Source organism: Lynx canadensis, chromosome B3, assembly GCF_007474595.2.
Source record: "Lynx canadensis isolate LIC74 chromosome B3, mLynCan4.pri.v2, whole genome shotgun sequence".
In the NCBI taxonomy this organism is placed as follows: Eukaryota; Metazoa; Chordata; class Mammalia; order Carnivora; family Felidae; genus Lynx; species Lynx canadensis.
In genome coordinates this window covers 114,350,855-114,370,251 of record NC_044308.2, presented here as the reverse complement: position 1 = coordinate 114,370,251, position 19,397 = coordinate 114,350,855, and the positions used below count along the sequence as shown (strand labels likewise).

The window sequence follows — 19,397 nt, the reverse complement described above, 5'->3', positions numbered from 1 at the left end:
TTTTTAGTTTTTCCAGAGATCAAAACAGCTTTTCATTTCAGAAAGTGTCAGGCCTGTGGATGGGAAAAACGAACTAGCTAGTCAGGTTTGATGGAGACAGATTGGTGTAGATGAGGTGTATGATTTGTGGCCAAATGATGAGTTTGAGGCTCAGTTGGGATCTGGAATAAGTCATTTAATACCTGTAGGTCTCTGTTGCTCTCATGTGAAAATTGGGATAGTGTCCCCTCCCCATAGGTGGCTGACAACAAAAGTGAGATGACAGAAGTCCATGACACGGGAGGGAAGTGTGAAGAAGTATGCACAGTGACGCTTCTTCATCCAAAGCACCACGCAAGCTTTAAACAGAGGAGAGAGGCTTGTTCCATGACAACTGCCCACCATGGGGACAGAGGCTTTTTTATATAGCGGCCCAGGACACAGTCTTCCGGGATGTTTCTGAGGCCGGTATCTCCTCCAAGTTTGCCAAGTCCCTAGTCATCTTCCACATGGGTCTCAGGATCCTAACTTTGATCACAGGCCTTTCCTCATCAGGAAACTCTCATCAAAACCAGACAAAGGCACCACTAACCTCATCTCGCCTGCCTTTTCTTCTGTAGCTAGCTCATCCTTTGCCCACACACTGCCCCAGAGATGTGAACGCTGGATGTGGTTTACTCTAGCCCTTGGCCCAACATTTTCCCTGACGTTGCTTGGAGGCCCCCTCCTCCTTGACCCTCCTTCCAATCCTCTTCCTGCTCCTCTCTGTTCAACCTTGCTCATTTGTCATTTCCTAGAAAAGGTCACTGAAAACTTAGCTTTTCTTAGAGTCTACACTGACTAAAGACCCCTCAAGTGGACACCCCAAACCCTCCAGCAAACCCCAGCAACTATCTTTCTACGCCCCATAGCTCAAGTCTAATGTCCTTGGCAAAGGCAGTTGACTTGATTTTCCCACAGGGTAAACTGAGGCACCAGTCAGGGAGCCAACTGGCCAGGGATAACATTGTTAAGTCTTTGACACAGACAGGAATAGAAACCCCACATCCTGATTCCAGTTTGCCTGGAGCTTAAAGAGGCACCTTAGCTTGGATATCCCAGAATAGTTTCTCCCAGGCTGACCAGCTGTGCCGTGATGTGTTGCAAGGGTTATTTTTTGTCTTGGCTTAGCTCTTAAAAAAACACCCCAAGCTTCCTAAAATCGGCCTAAGAAAATCCATTTCTCACAAAGTCATTTTCTTGCCAAGTATAAACCTAGTATATTACATCATGGATGCCTTTGGGCCTCACTCTCAGCTTACAACGACACTCAGGTATCTGAATTAAATTCAGAAATCACAGTTTATTGAAGGAAACAGATCATTAAGTCACTCCACTGGACCGAAGCCGTCGACATTGCTTATTTGGATAAGCCGAACGTTGAATCATGTTCTCTTGGTTCAGGCGGACCTGGACCTAGCCGGGCGCTATTTAACGCCCAGGTGTGGCCATCAGATGGCAGATGCCCATGGGGGCTAATGGGAAGAGGCAGAGGTGTGCAGGAGCTGGCTGGCATTGGCTGGTTGTTAAATTTTCAGGAATTTTGTGGGCCGGTTGTTAAACACAGCCGTTATGAAAATTAAATTATATAAACTTACAATCGAATACATCGTATTCAAAACAAAAGTAATAAATATTAAAAAACAGATCACATCCTAATTATTTTTGCTTCAACTTACTATTGTCCGTGCTTTTGATTTACATGTGTCTTACATCCATACGGCGGGAATATCGTACAATGGTATGTCGCCATTCGTCTCTCCCCAACTCCACGTCCGGCCACCTCACAGTGGGACGTTTGGAGTCAGCCACGGTGAGAATATTTATGCCACAGAAATTGGCAAACTCTACAAATCAGGGCTTGCTTTATGGTTTCGTTGATCGTCTAGATTTAAGAAAGTGATACAGAAAACACTAACAAGGTAGGTAACCTATAGAAGCGTGTCATATCTGTAGCAGTGATGTTGTGAGTCACACAAGGAACTGAGGTAATGTTCTTCCAGTATCCAAAAGTAACCATCCACTTCAACAGTTGCTCCGTTGTTGACCAAAGAGTGAAGTTCTGAAATACGTCTTTGTTGTTTTACTGTTGTCTTACTTATTATTGTCAATGAGATGACCAACCAACATTCATGTCAGCTCTACTCTTGGAAAGCTGGCTGTTACACGCTTACCATCGCCTCCTGGAAAGGAGTGTATATGGGCTGCTCTCTTGGGGGTCCCGGAGGGAAGACCACCATAGAATACCTGCAACTCAGCAGTAAGGAGCATGTCTGAGGGGCAGCTGGGGAAGAGGAAGGACTTAGTGCTGTGAAGGGACCAACACAGATGATCCAGTGTAGAACCAGCAGTCCGAGATGAGCCCATCTGAGCAGGAGTGTGGAAAATATAGTAAGATAGGCTGGGTTGAAATATACCACTGGACACCAACGAGGTTAGACAGTAGAAAAGCCATCGTGACTTCTACATTCAAGGTGAGGATCGATACTGTATATTCACAGCGCTTTAAAGTTCTCAACGCCTTGTTTGTCCACGAGCTCATGTGCCCACTGGAACAGAACCAGGAGGTCGATGGGTAAATTAGCTCTCAGCATCATACCCATTTTACAGATGGGAAACTGAGGCAATTGGTGGCTAAGTAGTTCACCCAAGGTTACTCTCTCCATATCCAGGGCTAAGCTGGTGCTTGATGGAGAAACAGGAATAGTTCTTTGGGGTCAGACACATCTGGGTTAAAAATCCAACCTTGTTATTTATGTAACTTTGGTAAAGTTACTTTGCCCTTTAAAATCTCTTTTTTTTAACTTACAAAATAGGGACAACAATGTCTAGGTCACAAATTTGCAGTGAGGGTTGGTTTAAATGAGATAATAGGTATGGGGAACTGGTACTTAGGACACCGTTGATAAATGTTCATTTCCTTCTCCCTCCTACCACAATGTTTTAGAATTATTTATATTTGATTTTGAAATGAAGTATATGACTCTTTTGGCTAATGTATCTTTCTAATTATAATTTTTAGGTTTAAGTGGAATTATTCTGCATAGTTTTAGGCAAAACAAATTAGAGGAGGTAGGGGCAGGGGCAGGGGCAGGGGCAGGGAGGAGGGGGGGTAGGCCTGAAGAGAGCTAGCCCAGGATTCAGATTTGGTAAAAGGCTCCCTCACTCACTGGTAATGGGAGAGAATCCACACACGCTGTCATGTTCAGCAAGGCGTCTCTGTGCACCAGGACCTAGAGCTCCAGGTGGCCTGCCCCTTTATTGACCTAGGCTTCCACATCACCACCGGCAGAAGTGGGGAGGTGTGGCCTCTTAGTCCTCTGTCCCCTGAAACACTCACAGCCTCACCACCATGCTTTGCCCTGGGACAAGGCCGACCCCACAGGAAGCACAGGCCTCAGGCCATTCCTCATCCAGTAGAGAGGCAGCCTTCTCACCCACCAAGGACACCTGCTCCTTCTGCCCAGATTTACTTTTCTTCTTAGCACCTGTCTGTCTATGTCAAGCTATGTGATTTATAAAGCTGAACGCTCCACGAGGGCAAGGCTTTGTGTTGATTTCATTTGGGACCTAGGACAGTGACAGAGAACGTGGAAAGCTCTCACTTAAGTAGTTACTCAAAGAGTAAAATGGGTCATCACCTCACTGCCTGCCTCACCTCACTTCTCTGTTTCAAATGATAGTCCATTCTTTGATGGAGGTCGGTGGACTCAGATTTGGCTCAGGCCTCACAAGCATGAACTGTGGTGGTGGACGGTATTCTCAGAGATCTAAGGGGAACTCCATGAAGAGTCAGGGGTCCCTGAGGTCGGGCAGCTGACTGACCCACAGGGACTGAACGAGGCAATAGAGCTCTGTGGTTAAGAACGTGTGGGTTAAAATCCGGCCCCTACCACTATAGCTATGTAATCTTGAGCAAGTTATCTTCTCCCTCTCTGAGTCTCATTTTTCTTATCTGTAGAATGTGGATAAAAATATCCGTGAGGTTATGGCATGGATTAATGGGATAAAACATGGTGTGCCCTTAGCCCAAAGCCAGGCATGGAGAAAGGGAGCCAGTATCCCTCACCTCACAAAGGAGGTGGAAGACGGGGCAGAGGAGCACGGCCCGGGGAGCTAGGACAAGCCAAGCACGCTCACAGCCTCGGCTTCTGCAGACACAGCCAAAGCCTGACCAGCCTGGTATGGGGCACTGCAAAGGGGCTTTGGAACAATGACACTGGCCCAGGAGGATCTGGCTGAGACATGGAGCTGTCACCATCACAACCTCGCCGGACCCAGAGGCTGCTGGCATGACTCCAGTGACTTTGCGTATGTATGGTGGCTAACACAGATTGATCTCCTTGGGCAAAAGAAACACAAAGGCACCTCAACCCGTAGGAGAGGATGCGTGCATCCGCGTGCATGCGGGAGGATATCACGGCTGAAACCATATCCATGGTTAAAGGACACAGAGATTCATGCAATGCACAGAGTTGAAGACAGCAGGGTTAAGAGCACAAGGGAGGAGAAATGGGGCAAGTGGGGAGGGGAGGCCTCGTTTTCCTTGCACAAGACAGTCACGGTTTCCTTCTGAGGGGTGGGTACTCAGGGGGCATTGAGGGCAGCGGGCGTGGTGAAAGGGCAGGAGAAGAGACATCAAGGACAGGCAGTGACGTGTGAAAAGGTCAAGCCCACGTGAAGAGGACTGGGCAGGGGGAACAGGGCAATTGGGGAGTGCACAAGGAAGCTACAAGCCTGTGCAGGGCCTAATACACCAATCACTAGGCGAACAGTCTGCCCCTGACTGAGTTCCCTGGGACCAGCCCGTTTTAGCCCAAGAGTCCCTCTTCTGCTTGGTGTTTTAAATGCGGTGGGTGCTCAAGACTGTATGATATATGGGAAGGTGGAACTAGAATAGGGGCCAGGAGATTTAGTTTGAGGTTGCTGAAATGTCATCTTCTAGCTTCGACCTTGTGCCTCAGCTTCATCTTCTGCGACACCTGGAGGACCATGCCTGGCTCCCCCACCTGGTACTCACTGTCACGGTGAATGATAAGCACTGAAAGTATGTAGTCAGTCTCACAGGCCTATTAACCCCTGGGGCCTTTGATTCTGGGCGCTCCTCAGACCACTCCAGCTCCTCAGACCACTCACTTCAGCAAGCCCACCCGACTAGTTTGGCCCCACGAGAAGAGGGGGAGCTGCCCTGGTTGGTTCTGACCTCCCGCTGGCCTGCCTGCAAGTGGAGACAAAGTCCCTGGATCCTGGGCGCTGAGGCTTATCGATCAGTCGATGCAGCTCAGAACTAGGTGCGTGAACAGACGCCTGCGAAGCAGTCTGGACTCTTTGCTTGAAAGCCATCCGAATGAGCCAAAGGATGCCTGCCCTCTCTGCATTCCTCAGCAAGCACCGCCACCCCACCTCCCCACGCCTGCCTCGCCCTGGAAGCGCCTGTGCAGGTGTCGACACGTACACTTTTCTGGACGCTGGCTCTCCCCTGACAGTATGCAACGCAGGTGCACATTCCACTCTCCTGCAGTTACCTTTGCAACTGTGGACACGCCACATTTCCTTAATCTCCCGGGTCTTAGTTTCCAGAGCTACAGAGTAGGAGCCACTGACACTCTAAACCTCCTGCCTACTGGGAAATCTTCCAAAAGCTATTGTGGAAGTTGTAGATGCTCTGGGACCGCTATGGGCCAGCCTGAATTCCCGCACCTAGTTCTGGTTCAGGGCCTTTGGGGTCCCCAACTGTCACCTACTGTGAGGGTCTAGAGCCAGCCTGCCAAGATGGGGTTCTAGCTTCTACTTACTAGCTGTGTGAGCTGGGCAAGTCACTTTAACCTCTCGGTGCCTCTGTTTTCTCATCTCTAAAAGAAAGAATCGTGGCAGCATTTACCTCATAGGTTGTTACATACATAGCATGAGCTCATACCCTTAAGTTACGAGTTAACACAAATGTGTGAGTTCATTCGTGAGTGTAAAGTGCTTAAACCTGTGCCTGGCACACAGTAAGACTAAATAAGTGATACATAATAATAACAGTTACTATTAGCCATTTTCCACCCCCAGTTATTGCTCTGGTCCCATTTCCCTGACTTGCTCACCATAGCCTTAGGGCCCGGCCCTGTTTACCCTAGGCTTGCTACTACCATGAACACCCCAAGACCTACGGAAGCAGTGGGTGGAAAGAAGGTTGCATAAAGTAGGATGGGATAGGGGGTTGAGAAGAGAATGTGGCTGCTCTCAGGGAGGGCCGGGGAGATGAGAATGGCCTAGAAAATGGGATAGGAGGAACAATGCCTAGGCCGGCCTCCCGGGGGCCTGATAGCCCGATGCAGTAGCAGACTGTCTGTGGACTTGTTCTCATATCTGGGGTCCACCTGCACCTCTGTTTTAGGGGAGTGAAGCCTTATCTTTGTGTTTCTCTCCCGGGGTGGGAAATCAGTAAATGACTCTTCAATTGAACCACATGTGAGAGTTAGCGTGCTAACCAGCAACTGTGGTCTGTGCATCCCAACCCGAGGCCTTTTCTGAGTACTTCTGTCACAAGCTGGCCCATGAGGGAATCAGGAATCCCCTAGACACCCAAGCAAGCTCAGAGAATAGGAGTGCTGTCTCATGCCCATCGGCCTAGACTCTAGGCCACTTCCCTCTGTCATTTCTCACCTACCCCGTGGCACCGTGTTAGGTCTGAACCAGATAAACCCCAAAGACTTGAAATCTCCTCAAACTATATCTCCCCAGGTGTTTTTAGACCCCCCTCAAGCTCCCTCTAGATGTTAATAACACCCCAATCCTGAAGATACGGTCTTAAGGAAGGGGGCAGGAAAGGCTTGCCTTGTCTACCTGCTGCCTCTCTTCTCTCTCCCCTCTGCTTGTCCTCCTGGCCTGGAAGAGCTTTCTACTGTCCCTTCCTATCTGGAGGAAACTTCCTCAGGCTACCTGCTGTCTTTTCGGCATTATGACTTACAGTAAAGTTCCGTTAGTAGGTTTCCTGGCTTTGCTCTTGTTATGTAAAAGGCAGATTTTAAAATTTAGGAATCCTCTTTCCACAAAGCCTCTAGCAGCTCATGAAAGTCAGTGTGGACCTTCCAGGCTGAGCAGTGGCCCTCGTCCCAGATGGTGTCCTCTCTGCAAGAGGAAGCAGTAACAAGACATGACTCACAAAGGAAAGGAAAATACAATGGTTTAGGATGTTCATTGGTTTTATCCCCGCATACTGAGGAAATGAAACATGTATCATGATGCTATTTCTGTATAATTTGACACATTTGATACTTACGCAAACGTATTTAAAGTAAATAGGAAGGGCACACACTAAGTGAAAGTGATCTTTCCTGAATGGTGGATATAGATCTGATTTTCACCTCTGTTTTTTGGCTCAAACGTATTTTCTACAATTAATATGTTACCTTAAAGTAAAAATAAAAGGACAAAATGGATGACTTCTGACATTTTATGTGAAATATTTTTTAAGATTTTTTTTTTAGTAATGTTTATTTCCGAGAGAGAGAGAGAGAGAGAGCACGTGCACGAGCAGGGAAGGGTCAGAGAGAGAGGGAGACGCAGAATCAGAAGCAGGCTCCAGGCTCCAGGCTCCAAGCTGTCAGCACAGAGGCCGATGTGGGGCTCGAACTCACAAACTGTGAGATCGTTACCTGAGGCTGAAGTTGAACACTTAACTGACTGAGCCACCCAGGCGCCCCTTACGTGAAATTTTATATGAAACATATAAATGTATATTTCATAAATAAATATGTAGGAATATATGTGAATGAACATTTTATATGTAAAAAATTCTATATGCCTCTTCATTTATATAATTAAATATTATACAATAGATAACATAATACATATAATATACAATATAATATATACTATGCATTGGTATATAGGTGATTATTGATAGAGAAATACTGGAAGGGATTACAACAAAAACTATCAACCGCTTCCCAGTTGTGTTTTTCTGTATTTCCCACGTTTTTTTTGCACTGAGCATTTATTACTTTTGTAATTTGAAGGAAAAAAAAAAAGCTGTGTGTGTAGGCGGTTCACTTTGGTGAAAACAAAACTTGTCAAGCTATTTTCAGATCATCATTTATGCTTGTTCTCCTGGTAAGGTTATCTGCTTTTCTTAGCATGAAAACAAGCACCACTTCTTTCCTGTTCAACAGCTTCTATAAGAAGGGCTCAGACCCTGAAGTCACTACAGGATTTGATGTTTCAGTCTGGCCAGATCGGGCTTGTTCAGAGAACCGGTCAGCATGGTCTGGTGGCCTGCAGACTAGCATCTAGGTTTGTTTACAAACGGCAAAAACCCCACATGGTAGAGCACGTTCTGGGCTTCGTTTCCATGCACGAGGAACTCTGTCTTGTCCGTGTTGCCTGTCTGGAGGGGATGTACAGAGGATTGATCAGAAACACTGTTCATAGGCCAAAGCGAGAGAAAGGTGAAAGACGGTCTGAAGGGGGTTGTTGAGGCTGCATCCCAACTGTCCAGGCCCCTGGGGAGATCAACATGATGGTCTCTTGGTGGTTTTCTATCTCTTCTGATCTCCCAGACTTTCCTGATGCTTGCGTCGCTGTTTGCAATTTGTCCTTTGCTTTCTAGATTGTTCTGAGAGAAAACACTGATTTCTCCAGTTGCATTCTGGAGTGTATAAATAGCAAAGTTTCGGGTTCCCACCCTCTGTTTATGGATGTGCCCCAGGAACTTTTACTCAGTATATAAATGGGCTCCAGAGAAAGAAAGGTCTTAAAGAGGCAGATCTAGACTGTCTGGAACCTCTGGGCCCAGATGGGTCCATCCGCAAACAAGGACTTACTGTATCTCCTCCTAGTCCCGTTGCCCTTGGAATTCTCTGAGGGAACTTCCTCTCTGCCTAGAATTTTGAAATTCTCCGATGGAAGTTTGATGTAATGGCAAATGTACTTTTGAGGCCTCAGAATGTTTTCCACTCTTCACCAATCAACCTTCCACAAAGCAGTTTTTAAATCCTTCCCTAGCACTAATAAGGATTGAGAAACAATAGAGGTTTCATGCTCTTGTCCAAATTGCATGGAAAGTTCCAGGGGCTCCAGGAGGGAAGGATGGGGAGGAGAATAAAAACAGAACATCACGGTCTCAGGATGTCCAGCTTAAAATATTAGCCTCTGAAACTCACTGCTTCTAACATGTCACTGAGTCTGTAAATACCATTCTCATCACCTGGGGTTGTAAAGCTAACATTGTTTAGCTTTCTGGCTTTGCATTTATGGTTTTGTTCGATTGCAGGACACTGCTCACCCAACCGCCACCTTCCATGGGCCTTTGTGGGATTCTAGGACTATCAGGGACTGCCTGGGAAGGAAAACTCGTTCCGCCACTGCCTCCAAGAAGGGACCACCTGGGCTCACAGTCACTGCTCACCGAACATTCCTATAGTTCTTCCGGGTTATGCATTTTTGTGATCACTTAACTATCTTTTCGGATAACCAATCAAATCTGTAAGTATTGCCTTAGGGTCTATAGTGTTCAGAGCGCTGGGGAGGCATCCTTGGAGCACACATTCTGAGATAAGGTTGGGGGACACTCAGGCTTGGGGAGACAAAGGCCAATACATCTGAAACAGAGAACGTGTGTGATAGTTTTCAATAAGAAGGTAAGTTCTATTTGTGTGTGGAGTAGACAAAAAGAGCCATGAGTGGAGAAGGAGAGGGCATGGAGACTCCAGGTTTCCCAGAGGTTTGGTCAAGAGTGGGGGAAGGGGCGCCTGGGTGGCGCAGTCGGTTAAGCGTCCGACTTCAGCCAGGTCACGATCTCGCGGTCCGTGAGTTCGAGCCCCGCGTCAGGCTCTGGGCTGATGGCTCGGAGCCTGGAGCCTGTTTCCGATTCTGTGTCTCCCTCTCTCTGCCCCTCCCCCGTTCATGCTCTGTCTCTCTCTCTCTGTCCCAAAAATAAATAAATGTTGAAAAAAAAAATTTAAAAAAAAAAAAAGAGTGGGGGAAGGGGAGAGGGTAGGACTGGAGCTGGATCTCAGCCGATGGGTAGCATCTAGATAGATACTGTAAGCAGAGGGAATGGAAGGAGCAAGGACAAAGAGCAGAGATGGAGCAGGATACAGGGCGAGTTTGTAGGTTTGGCCAAGGTGGAGTTCATGGGGGAAGGCATGGCAGAGCAGACTAGAACAGCGGTAGCGTAGGGCCACATCACGGAAGGCTTTCAAAGCTTCCTTTTCACTATAAGTTCCCGTGTGCTCTTTTCCAGATAAAGACATGTTACCAGCAAGGACTTGTCCCAAAATCTGACATTTGCTCCAGACCTCTTCCTCCTGCCTCGTCCCTCATACTGACCCATTAGTAACGCCCCCCAAAGCACTGACCAACCCAGGACAGGTGGTTTGCCCAGTTATCATGGGTGCCTCATGGACAGTCCAGCCAGCTTTCCCTCAGCAGGGAGCTTCATTTTGCCAACAGAGCTGGACTGGGAAGAGCCTGGATCATGGGTTTGGGCTGTGTGTCCACCGGCTACCATCTTGGGAGGGCCGGTGGCAGACGCCAGGAGCTGGCCGGCATCAGGGTACAATCTGGTAGCCACCGAAAAGACCCTCATCCTCGGAGGGTCTGTGAGCCCACAGACACCTGCTTGCTTTGGCTCGCCTTGGCTGGGTGCATTTCCGGCAGAGAAGAGTGGGAAATGGACCGGTGGTTGAGAGCTGATAGAGGGAGGAAAGGGTCTTTGGTGCTGGAATGAGATATTTGTGAGCCCCTGTCTACAAACAGACAAATGCTGGCCTTGTGAACAACATTGCTGGAGAACACGACTCAAGTGTCACCATTGCCTGAAGCATTCCAGTGGGAGATGACGGTGGAATGGGCCTGCCAGTGCTGCTCTGCACGTAAAAGGGAAGATTAAAAGGAGCAAATGGCCAGGAAGGCAAAGTGGACCATGTAATGAGGCAGAAGATGTGAGGGGTCAGGATGTGAGAGGGAAAGCCATTGATGGGGATTGCTGAGGACGGGGCACTCCCGAGGATGAGAGCTATGGTAGCGGTTCTTGGACCCTTTCCATGTCTGTGCTCTTGGCCTACTGCCTTCTATATGGATTCGTGAGACCAAGAAGCAAAAGGAAGGAAGAAGGGCTTCTCAGCAGAAATGCCCCCAAAACAAAGACTTTCTGCCACCAGCAGAGCTGCAGCTGGGGCTGGGGGACACTTGCCACTCCTCCCTGCCTCATAATCACAACTTTCTCACTCAAAGACTGTCCATCTGTCCATCCATTCCGCCAAGGCCCAGAGCCCCATGCTGATTTCCTTTGGAAGAGCCCCAGCTCCCGGAGCGGCCTCGGCAACAGCAGGGCCCACAGACGGCTCCAAGCCCAAGCTTCCCATCACAGGCAATGGTCGGCCTGGTCCGTGGAAGTTAAAATAACACACTGGCTGTTTATGAGCAAGAGCCCTCAATAAAGTCATCGGTTGGTTCTCTAGGCAGCGTGTCTAATCTTCTCTGGCTGCCTTTCTGGGCCCGTGGCTCCTGATCTATTTTGGTCTTTCTCTTCTTTGACTCATTCTGGGGCTTCCGTGCCATAAATCTGAGCCCCCTCCAGTGCCTGGTCCCACCAGCAGGCAGACAATTCAGAATTAGCGGCGGTCATGGTTGTCCAAACTGACAGGCAGGGAAACTGAGGCACAGCAGGCTACAGGGCCTTGTCTTCTCTCCCACAGCGACCCAGCGGTGCAGCTGCCAGCAAGGCCCAGGGTTCTGGCTGGGACTTTAACACTGGAGCTTGTAGGCAAGGCTGGGGGCTATGTGAACCGCTATAAAGCTCTTACTGGGCCACACTTGGTACAAATCCCAGGGCTGAGTGTCAAATGGGATTGCAGTGGGGGTGGTTTGTGTGTGTGTGTGTGTGTCCTGCAGGCTTGATGGTAGTGTTCGAAACCTTCCCCATTCCAAGCATAGAATAGAGAAGGACCAGAAAACCCAAAATAGTGGGGTGAGAGAACAAAGAACCTTCCCAAAGCCGGTTCAAGCTGTGGACAAATAGTCTTCCTGTTTCTCATGCAAAGCCCCTGCCGCTGGGCCCAAGGGGCTGGATGGGCTGGTTTGGCCAGTCCAAAGCCAAGGCTGAACTCCTGACTCCAATCCCTCCCTCCGCCCCAGGCCTCCCTGGGTGCAGGCTTACGTGCTCTAGAGAGGGGAGTGGGGGGTGGGGGAGGTGGGCAGGCTGTTAGGGTTTCAGACACTTTCTAGGTGCCTCAGGGGACCTACATATTTCCTATGTAAAGTTCAGTCTGTTTGCAATTAGGCCTCTCTTCTTTGCTTATTTCCGGAGAGATTAAAAATAGCGAAATCAGCTTAATCTGGGACTCTCTGAGATCAACAAGGCCACTGTTTCCAACAGCATGAAAATACCAAACGGTCCCACCCACATTCATGGGTCACGCCGCGTGGCAAGGCCTGGTAGGCTTTCTGTAATGAAGGAGCCTTAAGTTGCTTGCATTCTCAACAGATAAGACTCTGTTTTTGGACCCCAGCAAGGATATTTTCAACTACAATGGAAGGTATTCCACACTGTTTAGGGCCTGAAATCCTCTCGTGCCTTCTAAACGAGCTCAAAGCTACGGACGCCTTTTCAGGAAAACCCACCTTGGTTCAATTATTTAACGAGTTTTGGCCCTTCCTTGGGAATGTGGGCACAGAGTGGATCCTGGGCAGCTTAAGGTATGAGGATCCCGCTCCTGACAGTCACCATCAGCACAACAAACAGGTTGTTTCATGGAGGTGGGGAGTGTCGTTGATCCTCAGCAAGCCTGGGGAGGAGCAGCCCCGATCTGCTCTGGGAGCTGGCTCTTTGGGCTGAGGAGGGCCGTGAGTCAGAAGAACGCTTCCTTTTGTGCCCTACCTGTGTCAGAAGGGAAAAGCTGAGCTGCCATGGCACAGAACCCCACATCTCAGTGGTCATGCCATCTGAGACTGTGACGTCAAGATCGCTGTAGTCGGGGGAGACAGGACTGGATGGTTCCTGAGACACTTGTAAGGTCCAGCCCTGTAAATGCCTGACATCGCTTTTGTCTACATCCCTTTGGCCAGAATCCCGTCACATGCAAGGGAGGCTGGGAAATGGAGGATTTGGGGTGAGCAGGCGTCATCAGAGGCTTTGACCCAGCATCATCAGCCATAAGGAAGCCTAACGAACACCCTCTGAGAAACCTCTCACGAGGCTGCCGGCAGAGCTGTCCTGTGGACCGATAGGGCCTGCCGACTGCCCATCCATTTCCTCTTGGCATAGATGCCCACAGGAATGTGGCTGCCTTGGGGAGGCATCCTGGAGCCCAGCCCCAGGCTGGATGCCGAGATGAAGCCTATAGTAGGTAACTGGAGTGAATAAAATTAAGTATCTGCATTATTAGTGTAAGTAGATGTCTTCCAGACCATCAGAAGGCTGGTTGACAGCATAGGGATTTGTAAAAACTTGTCCTTCTTGGGGCCACAGGTTTACTGGAAGACGGACCAGGTGAGAGGCCTTCATGCTTGCTTACGACGAGGGCCTCCCACAGGCAGCACTCACAGGGTGAATGCTCCCTCCTGCTGCAGGTGCCTGACTCACGTGGCTAGTCTGCCTTCAGCGAGGACACGGGGGCTACGTCCTCAGCCTCCGGGGGCCCATGGGACAGGGCTCAAGTGCTTTTTCTGGGATGGTGCTGGGAGGGGAATTCTGCAAATAGTGAACAGTCAGCAAAGGGAGATTTAATAAATAAGAGTTGATTCACATATTTTAACATCAACAAAATTAATAAAGCATTTCATCCAGACTGAATTAAATGATTATCATGGATTTTCTTCTACGCTGGGGACTGATAGAGTTTTGTCAAGGGGATGTCCTTTGTAGTGCCCATCTTGGCATTCATTGGCTTGAGATTCTAAAACTGAACCCTCACTAATATGAGGATGAGCAGGTGGGAATATTGGTTCAAACTGGGTGTAATCGTTAATTTTATGTGTCAACTTGGCTAGGCTATGGTGCTGGTTATCTGGTCAAACACTAGTTTCTGTTAAGGTATTTTTTAATTTTTTTAATTTTTTTATTTTTATTTTTTTTAAAAGAATACTTTTTAAAAAATTTTTTTACATGTTTATTTATTTTTGAGAGAGACAGAGACAGAATGCGAGTGGGTTAGGGGCAGAGAGAGAGGGAGACACAGAATCTGAAGCAGGCTCCAGGCTCCGAGCTGGCAGCACAGAGCCCGATGCGGGGCTCGAACTCACGAGCTGTGAGATCATGACCTGAGCCGAAGTCGGACGCTCAACCGACTGAGCCACCCAGGCGCCTCTGAAGGTATTTTTTAGATGTGATTAGTAGTCACGATTACTTGATTTTAAGTAAAGGAAATGACCTTCCATAATGTCGGTGGGCCTCATTCAATCAGTTGAAGGACTTAAGAGCAAAGGCTGAGGATTCTGCCTCCAGACTGCAGCATAGACAATCTGCCTGAGCCTCCTGTCTTTGGACTCAAGACGGAAACGTCAACTCTGATCCAAATCCAGCCTGCCTGCTGCCTTGCCTCCCATGAGCCAATTCCTTTAACTCTCTCTCAATCTCTCAGATATATGTGTGTGTGTGTATATATATATATATATATATATTTATATATATGTATATCTCCTATTGATTCTGCTTTTCTGGAGAACTCTAACTCTGCACAGCTATGGGGAAAGCAGGTTAAATTACAAGTCATTTCAATAAGAGGTTTCACTACAGCAGTAATATTTACTATTTCATTAAACATAACAAAGACTAAACTTGATGGAAATGGTTTGATTACGCAATTTCAATTCTAAAGAGGTGGTGTTTGCTGGGGGAGCTTCCTGTGTGGGGGTCTCCTCTTCCTGTCTGGGTACCTCCTCATGCCGCTGTCTCACATTAGAGTGTGAAAAGCCTCTGTCGGTGCACCTGAGCCACAGCCTGTGCTTGCAAACTACACTCCTATGGCTGGCCCCGCCTGCTTTCTTTTCATTCCATTTCAATTATGTTTGTACCTTGAAACAGCAACTGTCAACTAGGGCTCTTTGGTTGCCAGACACAGGAAATCTGTCTCAATGTGCTTCGGCAACAGAAAAATCTAATGTTCCGTGTAACTGCAAGATCCAGAATCAGGGTCAGCATCAGACACAACTGGATTCAGGGCTAAAATAGTGTGTTATCAGGACTTGGTGACTTTTAATCTCTAAGCTTGGCTGTCTGCTATGTTGGCTTAAGATTCAGCTTTCATGTGACCAGAGAACAATAGCAGATCCAGGCCCTGTCCCTCTCAAATTTGAGGTTCAAGGGAAAAGAGTCTTTTTCCCCAAAGTTCTAGGGAAAACCTCCAGGTATTTCATTGGCTCTGACTGAGCAGATGCCTCTTCATACACCAATCACTGTGCCCAGGAGGATGGGCTGCACTGATTGGCTTAGACCTGGGCTGTGTGCTTCACCCTGAGTTAGCGGTGGTATTGGCTGTGCTAGAATCTCATGGAGGGAGGACGGAAGACAGTGTAGGATTCACCAGGAAGAAAATGGAGCACGGGTACCAGAAGAGAGTGGACGAATGCCCAACAGCTAAAATAGCAAATGAGAAAGCTTAGATATGCATAACCTATTTATTTACAGAAAAGCACCTCTGGGGGCAATGTCAGTGTGAAGTGGGTTCACTCTTTTTTTTTTCTTTTTTTTTGACGGCCCTAGAATCCCTTCCCATATGTGCTTGGTACCATTGTGACTGCCAAGGTCACAGGTTCCAGCAGTAAAGTGTTCTTCCCTTAAGTCCCTTTCCCAACACCCAGCTCCATTTCCAGAACCTGATATAGACACAGTTGGGGAGGAAGTGGGGGGGGGGACTATATTTCTGACAAAGCAATGTTTCCATTTCACACATATGACTAATAAGGAACTTGGCCAGGAATAGCTCTTTTGCAGTTTTGGAAACCCTGGCCTAGACCATAAATCACTGAATGAAGCTTTAGCCACAGCCCTTAACTTAAAACTCAGTTTCCATCTGCCCAGGATCTTGCTTGAGGAATGGAGCAACAGAAGAGCTGAGATTGAGTATCTAATGGTGTCATCCCATTGGGACAGTCCCTACGCCTGTGGGGAGGTCACCTTCCCATGGCATTGCCCTCAGCAGCAATCTAGGGTCAGGCAGAAATTCTGAGCTTGGTCCCTCACTCCCTTCTCCTGCTGCCTTGCCAATACAAGCCTTAAAAGTCATGGAAACATCTCTGGTTTTCTAACTCAAGGGATTCCAGCAGCAAAGGTCAGAGAGTGGGAGGTCATATGGGAGTATGTGGAAGGGCAGATATCTCTGGGCAGAAAGATGCTTGCCCTTGGTGCATCTGTGTGAGTAAGGGGAGACAGGGACTGAGAACACAGAACAGCATGGCTTGGGGCTCTCAGGAGAGAGAAATCAGGAATGAGGGACATTGGCAGTGAAAAGAAGCATGTCTACGCTGACAATCCAGGACGCTTAGTTGAGCATTTCCATTAGGATAGACATCCAGAAAACCTCGAAGCTTCTAACGCAGGAGATAGAGGATAACATGGCACGAGATGGCCCACAGGCGTGGGCATGTGGATAGCTCACTAGGAAAGTTTCAGAACTAAAGATTGGATTGGAATGGCAAATAAGCAGACCAACTCAGTGTGATCAAGTACAAAGAAGATAGAGTCGGTGGAAGATTCAGTGGCGATGAATAGATAGCTTGGGAATTGTTGCCTCTCTTCTAACGGGGAGAGCTGTATTCCTCCATGTTGGTGCAATCTCCAACTTTCACAGAGCCCAGATCTGGGGGGAACCTTGTTTTGCCCTACACCAGCTAAAAATAGTAGGGTGAAATGTGACTGACCAGAGAACCTTTGACCTCTTTTGGGTTTAGCTTTTGGACAGAGTTAAGAGACTCTCTTCTGAGCCTTATTTTTAGTAAGAACATCATTGGGGGAAGGATGGGGTGGGAAGAAGCTCTGTAAGGGCAGGCTGAAGGGCACCACGTTTCTTCAGCTTAAACACGTAGGGATCATACTTTATGTTGGGGAATTTTAAGATCATGTCAAAAAGGGATAGGAAGGGGCTATCAGCTAGAAAGTAAAAAATAGCCTTATGGATTATTTTTTGCTTAAAATTTCTCTTGAACATCAGTAATAGAGGGGACACATCGGTGGCTCAGTCGGTTAAGCATCTGTCTCTTGATTTCGGCTCAGGTCATGAGCTCGTGGTTGGTGAGTTGGAGCCCCGCATTGCACTAAGCACTAACAGCTTGGAGCCTGCTTAGGATTCTCTCTCTCTCTCTCTCTCTCTCTCTCTCTCTTACTCTCTCTTCCTTTCTCTCATTCTCTCTCTGCCCCTCCCTGACTCAGGTACTCTCTCTCTTTCAAAATAAATAAACATTAAAAAAAAGAAAATAAGTACTAGAATTGAAAGATTCTCCAGCTACTAACACAACAACAACCACAGTACTTGTATTTTCTTTCTTTTATAAGTGTGTGGGCAGATAACCTGCCATCTAAATTCCCTGATAGCCATAAAGAATAAAACCTTGCAGCACATTGCCAGCTTATCCTGGCACCAAAGCAACACACTCAAAGGTGAGAGTTTCTCTTAATACTAATCTGTGATAATTCTCATTTATTAGGTGCTTGCAATTTGTCTTAGTGTTTTACAAACATAATCTCATCAAGTCCTTGCAATGAATTTGTTAGGAGGGATTACTGCTCCCATTTTACAGAAGACAGAGCAGAAGCTAATGAAGTTAAGTAGCTATAAAACTAGAAAATGATACAGATGTAATTCAATCTTGGTCAGTTAGACCATAGGTTCTGTGACTTACCCATGTTGATGCTGTTGTCATCAACACCTAGGCCCTCTGCCCCCCACACTTGAGCGCTGTTATCCTAACTCTTCTGGCAACACGATTCAAAATAGGAGTGCATCGGTCGGCACTGGCAGGGGAAAGATGGCATGCTCCAATGGGGTAATCGAGGAGGACTTAGACATGGGGCTACTTACAAATCAATGAGCAAGGTTAAAGAAAACTAACAAGGTATGGTGAAAGCCTCCAGGGCCAGCAGCAGTGGGGGCCTGAAGGACAAAGTGGGAGAGGCATGAGAGAAGGTGCTCAGGAAAGAGACACCCCACAGGAGCCATGGCCTCAGAGGGACAGAGAGACACAGGGGAGCAGGGGCCAGTAGGGTGATTTTGCCCCACTGACCTCTCTCTTCTTGATGCATCCTATTGACTGAATCCAACGGAAGCCAGAGAGCCAGGGCCCCCAGTGATGCAGTCCTCAAGGTCAGCCTCCTGGGGCACAGAGCAGGGGGAGAAGGATGGAGAGGGGATCCGGAGGAGCAAATGGACATGAGCAGCATAATGAGTTAGCAAGTCAAGGTGTCTGAGGGAAGCTTCTGCTTTGGGGTTCAGGGATAATCTCTATTTTACATACAGGCAAAGGGATGGCTTCTGAAGACTTAAGAAAGAAAATGCTGACTATTAGGAATCAGCATGGGCTCACCAAGAAAAGAGATGGTCTACCAGTTGCACGTTTTTTTTGTAGGGGGCGTGGGATTCCTAAGTTTGCTGGTGGCATCGCATTCCAGCAGAGCAGGAATCTTACGGCACTCGTGAGGACAATGAGGGCTGGAAGACCACAGAAATGCAATGGCTGGGGATGTGCTAAGTGATCTGACAGTGCTGGTAAGCAGACGAATGTCAGCCTGGATGGGTAGTCTCATCCTGCATCCCAGAGCACTCCTGTCTCCTTATACTTCAGTGGTTCCACTGGAGACTGGTAAGAACTTTTAGAGGGCAAGCTTCTCTACCTGCAGCTAGAGGGAGTAGTTCATACCTTGGGCAACAGAATTGGATTCCGCAAAGACGACAACAGTTTGGATTAATTCTGGCTAAATACAACAGATGAAATACAATAGGGTTAGATGTACCTCTGGAACCTTGGGGGCAAAGCAAATGGAACTATACATGACTAGGATGGGGGAAGATGTGAAAAACTTGGGGGTTTGTGTTGATGGTAAACTTGACATGAGTCAACATGCATGATTACCAAGAAAATTGGTGTGATCTTAGGTGACGTTAACTGAAGAAGAGGGCTGAGGATTAGGGAGGTATTTCTCTGGCTGGATTCTTTGTTGATCCATCCCATCTGGGATGCCACAGCAGGTGTCACTTTTAAAAGAGAAGCACAGGGGCGCCTGGGTGGCTCAGTCGGTTAAGCGTCCGACTTCAGCTCGGGTCACGATCTCGCGGTCCGTGAGTTTGAGCCCCGCGTTGGGCTCTGGGCTGATGGCTCAGAGCCTGGAGCCTGCTTCCCATTCTGTGTCTCCCTCTCTCTCTGTCCCTCCCCCATTCATATTCTGTCTCAAAAATAAA

At 47.9% G+C, this 19,397-nt stretch overlaps 1 long non-coding RNA gene across 3 annotated transcripts in view; it reads left to right on the top strand.

Moving 5' to 3' along the window:
• The window catches only part of LOC115516600, a 34,939-nt gene extending 23,472 nt beyond the window's left edge, over positions 1-11,467 (top strand). For all 3 annotated transcript variants that reach the window (XR_003969600.1, XR_003969599.1, XR_003969601.1), the window contains 2 exons: positions 9,278-9,489; positions 10,250-11,467. This is a non-coding gene — a long non-coding RNA (uncharacterized LOC115516600). The remainder of the gene's footprint in view (positions 1-9,277; positions 9,490-10,249) is intronic.
• The last annotated feature ends 7,930 nt before the right edge of the window (positions 11,468-19,397 follow it).